The sequence below is a fragment of the Furipterus horrens genome, unplaced genomic scaffold (genome assembly GCF_987537825.1).
Source record: "Furipterus horrens unplaced genomic scaffold, mFurHor1.1.pri manual_scaffold_7, whole genome shotgun sequence".
In the NCBI taxonomy this organism is placed as follows: Eukaryota; Metazoa; Chordata; class Mammalia; order Chiroptera; family Furipteridae; genus Furipterus; species Furipterus horrens.
Window position 1 is genome coordinate 101,824,831 of NW_028327177.1, and position 7,168 is coordinate 101,831,998.

Consider the following 7,168-nt stretch of genomic DNA (forward strand, 5'->3'; position numbering starts at 1 on the left):
CATATCCTTGGGTAAGGATTTTTAAAAATCCTCTGCCTCCTTCCAGCCACATCCACAGGCTGTGTCTTCTGAAAGTCTTTTCCTTATCTACTGAGAAAACATTAATCTTTCCAGTGCTTATATCATTCTCCTTTTGTCTTTTCTCCTGACTCATGGTTGATTCATCTGAAAAATCCTAAATCTTTGTCTCCTCTTAAGTCATGAGCTTAGACTCTAACAAGAACTGCAAAGGGTCTGAGAATTTAGCCTATGTGCAAGCTCAAGTTAGTCTGCCAGCTTCATGGATGCTAAAGGAAGACATGAGACACTTGGATCAGAGACCAAGGATGTTATTACTGACACACTAGCAGTATCCAGATGGTCAGCATTGTTGCCCCAGTCCCTGAACCCCAATTCCCACAGGACCACATGAGGAGAGCCAGGTAACACCTGCATATGCAATGGGTTGCATTTAAGGAGAGCAACGCTGAGCTTAGGGAACCTAAATATTTTATAGTGCGCAGTAATCTCTTTGTTCCAGAGGAAGCCTGACTCCCAAGGATGTCTGCTGTACAAACACCCTGGAAAAGACAGACCAGAATAAAGGACAGACAGGGCCTCTGCATGTAAGACATGCAGAAATATCCGAGGCCCATGGAGACCAGTCCCCCAATAGCACCTACTGCATACCATGGGATGTCTCACTCTGCCCTCCTGATAACAAACATCAGGACTGAGTCGCCAGTCCAAGTGCTGACCTGGTCCCTCCTGGAGGCTCCCTTCCAGTGAGTGCCAGGACTCACAGTGATACCACCATCAGAAATTGGGGAGGGGTTGAAGGGTAATACAGAATCCAACTGGTTCCCCCCAAACCCATGGGGCCCTCAGCTATGCATGGGGTGGGGAAGGGAGACCAGAGTGAGGAGAGGCAACAGAATTTGGAGAACCCAAAGCAGGGTATGCAATTCACTTCTGAGCCTCATTTTCCCCAACTGTAAAAGGAGCTTAATAACAGCAGCTAGATCAAAGGGTGGTTGGGAGGATGAAATGAGTTCAGTTATATGAAGTATTTAGGCTAGCACACAGTAGGGCTATATGTGTTAGCGAAGGAAAAAAAGAACAATATGCAGAAAGAGAAGAAGATTGAGCACGTGGAGCAGACAGCTTACCCTGCTCCAGAGTAGGGAACAGAATTACAGCTGCAAAGGAGCAGAATTACAGCTGCAAAAGGCCGACCTCATGCTCTTCCCCCAGGCGCTGACTGGGCACTCAGGAGGATGCACTTTCCCCCACTGCTGACTGCTCTCCATCCCGCATCATCCTTCACAGACAGGACATGATGACATCCAAATGGCTGAGCATGACCCTAGACTCAGGTGGTGCTGGCTAGGAACAGATTATTACCTGCTAAAAAATGGAGGTGATACCCTGGCTGGGTGGCTCAGTTGGTAGGAGCATCGACTGTACACCTAAAGGTTGTGGGTTCTATTCCTGGTAGGGCACATATCTAGGTTGTAGGTTAAATCCCCAGCCAGGGAACCTACAGGAGGCAACTGATTGATGTTTCTCACATCAATGTTTTTTGTCTCTCTTTCTCCCTTTCTCTCTCTCTCTCTCTCTCTCTCTCTCTCTCTCTCTCTCTCTCATCAATAAAAGTGAGGTGAGGATAAAAAAATAGAAATGAAATGTATGATTTTGGAGTCTTTCCAAATGCAAAATAAGTACGAAGGCAACATTCATGCCCCTACTCGTGCTGTCATTTAGACACTGTTTGCTCTCTTCGGCAGTCCTGCCACGGACCACGTCACTGGAAGACCATAATGGCACTAACGAAAATAGCCACTGCCCCCAGCTAAGCCTGCTGATCAAGGCGCCAGCCCTGGGCCAGGACTCGGCATGGATGCTCCTATTTTACCCTCACCACCGCCCCAGGGAACAGCCATGATCATCATTATTCCCATTTTACAGATTAGAAAGCTAAAGTTCATGGACGTGAAATAATTTGCCTCAAGTTCTAAGCTCAGATGTAAACCCATGCTGGCCTGACCCCAAAAGTCCAAGTTTTACCACGCTGCCTTCTACCGCCGGAAGCAGCCTGGGAGGTCGCCCACACCTGTTTGACTACAGAGGAACGGAGGCCTGCAGAACAGAGGTGGCCTGCACTGAGTCCGAGAAAGGACCTGCACTAAAATTCTGTGTCCTGACCTCTGTACCCCATCCTCTGTTCTCTGATAGCTGCACCAGAACTGTGTGAGAAACAAGCACAAAATAACATAAAAAATGCGGAGAAAATTAAGAAAACTGGCTGAGAGCAGGATTGGGTGGGAACCACAGCAGTGTGGCTGGGAATGCTATTTCCAGTTCACGGACTATTAGAGCAGCATGTCCACCAGGGGGCGCTGTGAATCTGTTACCTGAATAATTAAGCAACCTCAATCCAAAATCATTCAGTACGCCTGCAACTTAGGGGAGGGGGCGGGGTCGCAGAGAGTTGTAATCGTAAAAGACATACAGAGAACTCATAAAAAATTTTAATAATTATATATCTTTTAATAAAGTTTGGTTTTGTTCTAAATGCCCTTGGGAATGGAGGGATTTGCTTTCTGACTGGGATATAAATATTTCCCTTGGTTAGAAAGTGAGGGATATGTTGGCTTTTTAATTTTCAAAATATAACTTCCAGTGGAAGGGCTTGAAGAGTCATATTATTTAAAAAGCTTTTCTGGCTTTGGCACTGCATAGCATCTGCTGATCTGGGGGTCCTGCTGGAGGTTTTGCAGGTCAGGGAGCCGCAGAAAGCGCTCACAGGCCTGCACTTCTGTAGGGTAAGGGAGACAGAGAACCCACTTGGGTTGTTCTGTAGCTCCTGGAAAAATGAAACTAAACAGAGGGATATAAGGGATGTTACATCTTCCAAGAGCTTCACATCCTTCTTGGCAATTTCAGGACAGCGAAGAAGACAGCCATGTTGCACAACTCCAGGAGCATGGTTTCCATCACAGTCTTCATGGAGTGTCCCTCTGTCCCTGAAGCTGTGTATAATAAAGCCACACTTGCAGGCCCTGATGGTGAGCATACGTACATACACACATACATTCAACAATATTTCTGAGCAACTGCTTTTTGCCACATCTATGCTAGGCTCTGCTTTTTAAAAAACACATAACCAAAAGGGCCGGAGAAGGGGGAATAGCAGCTTTGAATTGGGGAAATGCATCCCATTTTGAGAAGCCTGCTTTTCCCGTTTCAGAGGAGGAAACAGCAATCTTCAGAAGCTACATCATGCTGACGATGACAAACCTAGAAAACTGCAGAGCTGGCTCAGTGTCCAGGCCTCACCCCCGTGCTGCTCTTATGGGTCACTGACCTTCACAATGTCTCTAACCTTCACAAAGGAGCCAAATCATTGTTCCCATTTCTCAGGAAAGCAAATTCACACATCCAGAAGGCCACTTGACATGTTATCAAGATCACCGCCTACTCAACTCTTAAGTGTTTCACAAGGAAGATATCTTCTGGCTCCTGCATGTCATTTCTGGAAGCAAGTCACGCAAACACTGAGCTTGTATTCCCTGTAGCATCCAGCCTCCCCTTTATAAACACTTTCCTCAAAAGCAACTGCCACACACGCTCCCTACCGAACACACCCAGTCCTTCACCACAGGGTTTTCTGCTTCATGTTCAGCTGCGGGAGTTCTTTTGTGTCAATGCTCCAGAACATTTATTGTCAAAAAGGTAAGAAGCCAACTGCAGTCACTTCAGTTGGGTCCATTTCAGTTGCCACAACAGAAAGATGGAAAAAGGAAGAGGAAGAAAGAAAGAAAAGGAAGGAGAAAAAGGCACTGGAAGAGAGGGAAGATGAAAAGAAAAGGGGGTGAAGGAAGGAGGAGGGAGATGGAGAAAGAAAGGGGAGAGGGAGGAAACACATTGGGTGGAGGGGAAGAATGTCTTTTAAGAAGGACCACGGGTCATCTATTCATTTTCCCAGCCAAAGGATCTGGAACAGCTAAAGACAATGGTTTTAATGCTCACTGTCTGTCCAAATAAGAGGGTTTTCACTCTGCAGTCTGTATCTCTCCGTGTGTGGGCCTGAAACCAAAGTTTAATTCAACTTTCAGAATATCCCCTGATTGGGGGAAAGGGCATTGTGACTCACAGACAAACCTTAGCTAAGAAAAAAGAGAATTTCACTATCCTGCAAAGAATGTCAGAGCAGGGCAAGACCACACAGATATCTAAGGGAGTGCTCTCAACCTTCCAATCCCTGTGCCATTTCGATTAACCCAAAACACAAACCAACAAAAACACCTGCTTCACTTGAAATGTCTCAACAGATTAAATATCATTACTATAAATGAAGCAAGGCTGCAGCAATTTTAGATGACAATAATTTCTTTTTCCCTGCAAGGGTAATTGAATCTTTATTTTATTCAATCTATTTGCTTGCCCCAGTTTTCTCTCATGGGTTGAAAATGGCAGCTAAAATGTAATCAAGATCATCTTTGACATTGAGGCCATTGTATGCCTTTTTATGTTGACAAAAATGGGAAATGATGCACAAGTAATGCTTGCGTGTTTTCAGGAAAATGAGAGAGATAATTTACTCCCCCAAATATTTAAAGTCAATTGGACGTAGGTTGTCTTGTCCACTAAGTCAAGCTTGAGTTCCAAAGCACCTCTGGAAGACCTGGAAAAGACGGAGTGCTGGAGAGAAAGAGGTCTAATAGAGTTTCAAATGTGCTTTTCAGCCGCAGTATCCAAAAAAGGGTTTATATCCTGAATTCACGCTGCAGACACGTTTGATGAAATGATTTTTTTTTAAAGCAAAAACATCACCAAATCTAAACACTAACAATAAAATTTTAACATGGATATGATGTATCTATAGATACATTTTGGCTATAATTTCTTTTTTTTTTTTTTTTTGGCAGAGCCACGTGAGACTTTATTTTGGGGAAAAAGGAAAACACTTGATTTGGCTTCTAGTCAGGGACATGGGGAAAAGGCAGTAAACTCCCCCACCCCAAGGGCGAGCTGAGGACTGGATGGGGCTGAGCTTCAGGTGGGCCTCCTGTGCCCTCCACCCCCCTGCACAGCAGCTCGGAGGACCTCCCGTCAGCAGCAGTCATTCACTTGGGCAGGACATCAGATGACTCAGACACCAGCTTCCCATCGCAGGTCTCAATCTTCTTCACAACCACCGTCTTGGAGGAGCTGGAGCTGGTGCGGCTGAAGGAGCCAGAGCTCCCGCCAGAGCCCAAGCTGGCCTGGAAGCCCATGCCGTAGTTGAGGTTGCTATAAACTGGGCTCAGCGCACCTGAGTAGCCGCTGGTGGTCTTGGTATGGATACTCATGTTCTGCATCCCAGACTCCAGCCGGCTCTCCTCGCCCTCCAGCAGCTTGCGGTAGGTGGCGATCTCCACATCCAGGGCCAGCTCGACGTTCGTGAGCTCCTGGTATTCACGCAGCTGCCCGGGCCATGTGCTGCTTTGCAGTTCTCAGATCAGCTTCCAGCTCAGTCACTTTGGCCTGAGCATCCTTGACGGCCAGCTCACCACGCTGCTCGGCGTCAGCGATGGAGGCCTCCAGGGCAGCCCTCTGGCCTTTGAGGCCATCAATCTCAGCCTGGATGCGGCTGATGCCCCGATTCATCTCAGAAATCTCCGTCTCGGTGCGACGCAGGTCATCCCCATGCTTCCCAGCCAATGTCTGCAGCTCTTCATACTTGATCTGGTACATGGTCTCAGCCTCAGCCCGGCTGCGGTTGGCGATCTCCTCGTACTGGGCCTTGACCTCGGCAATGATGCTGTCCAGGTCCAGGGAGCGGCTGTTGTCCATGGACAGCACCACGGACGTGTCGGAGATCTGGGACTGCAGCTCACGAATCTCCTCTTCATACAGCTGCCTGTAGAAGTTGATCTCATCGGTCAGTCCTTCCAGGCGGGACTCCAGCTCTACCTTGTTCATGTAAGCTACATCCACATCCTTCTTGATGAGGACAAATTCATTCTCCATCTCTGTGCGCTTGTTGATCTCATCCTCATACTTATTCTTCAAGTCCTCCACCATGCCCTGCATGTTGCCAAACTCCGCCTCCAGTCTCAGTTTCTCCTGGGACAGTGTTTCCAGCTGCCGCCGAAGGTTGTTGATGTAGTTCTCGAACATATTGTCCATGTTACTGCGAGTCGTCTTCTGCTGCTGCAGAAGAGTCCATTTGGTCTCCAGAATCTTATTCTGCTGCTCCAGGCTCCGCACCTTATCGATAAAGGAAGCAAACTTGTTGTTGAGGGTCTTGATCTGCTCCTTCTCCTGGTTGCGCACGGCCTGGATGTTGGGGTCCACCTCCAGCTTCAGGGGGCTGAGCAGGCTCTGGTTCACTTGGACAGCTTTGATGGACCCTATACTCCCCGCTCCGCCGAAACCTCCAGCCAGATTCATGTTGGCACCCAGGCCAAGCCGGTAGGCGCTGCCCACCCGGGAAAAGGCCGAGGAGCTGATGCTGGGCCCACTCAAGTATGAGCGGCTGCTGAAGGCCCGGGGGCCAGAGGTGGACACTTTGTAGGTGGTCTTCTGGGTCATCCTTGTGGACATGGTGGAGGCTGGAGTGGAAGCAAGAAGGCCAAACCAGACAGAGGTTCAAGAAGGAGCCAAAAAGCTGCTTCTCGCTATAATTTCTTGATATATGAAATACTAAGAAATGAGGTAGATGTTTATTTCATAAAGTTGCACAATCAACGTATTCAAAGTTTCAAATATGTGCCAAGTATGCCAAGTATCTTAGGTCCGGCTCCCAAGAAGCAGACCCAGGGGAGGACACATGTTCAACATCTTTATTAAGGAGAAACTGTAAAAAAGTGAGGAAAGCAGGAGGGGCAAAGGGAAAAGCTGGGCAAAGGGGCCATTTAAGCAGGTCCTGACCTTGCCCTGGTCCCCTGGGGACCCTTGGAGGGTGAGTTACACTTTGGAATTTATTCCTCTGCTCCAAAATGGAACCTGGACTTTCATACCCGGCTCTACAGTCACTGGCCACAGCCACCCCTAGATGCTACAAACTCCCAGAAGGAACTTCTCTACACCTGTGCAGAGGGCCCCAGCCACCCACAAGTGGTCCTGGAAGAAACAGCAGGTGTAACTGATGGTGGCAGAGCACACAGAACCTGTGACATGGATGTGCGAACCCATGGAAGAG

At 47.9% G+C, this 7,168-nt stretch overlaps 1 pseudogene; it reads right to left on the minus strand.

Annotated features, from left to right (window-relative positions):
• Positions 1 to 5,095: 5,095 nt before the first annotated feature.
• Positions 5,096 to 6,600, minus strand: LOC150004898 (keratin, type II cytoskeletal 8 pseudogene; annotated as a pseudogene).
• Between the last annotated feature and the right edge of the window lie 568 nt (positions 6,601 to 7,168).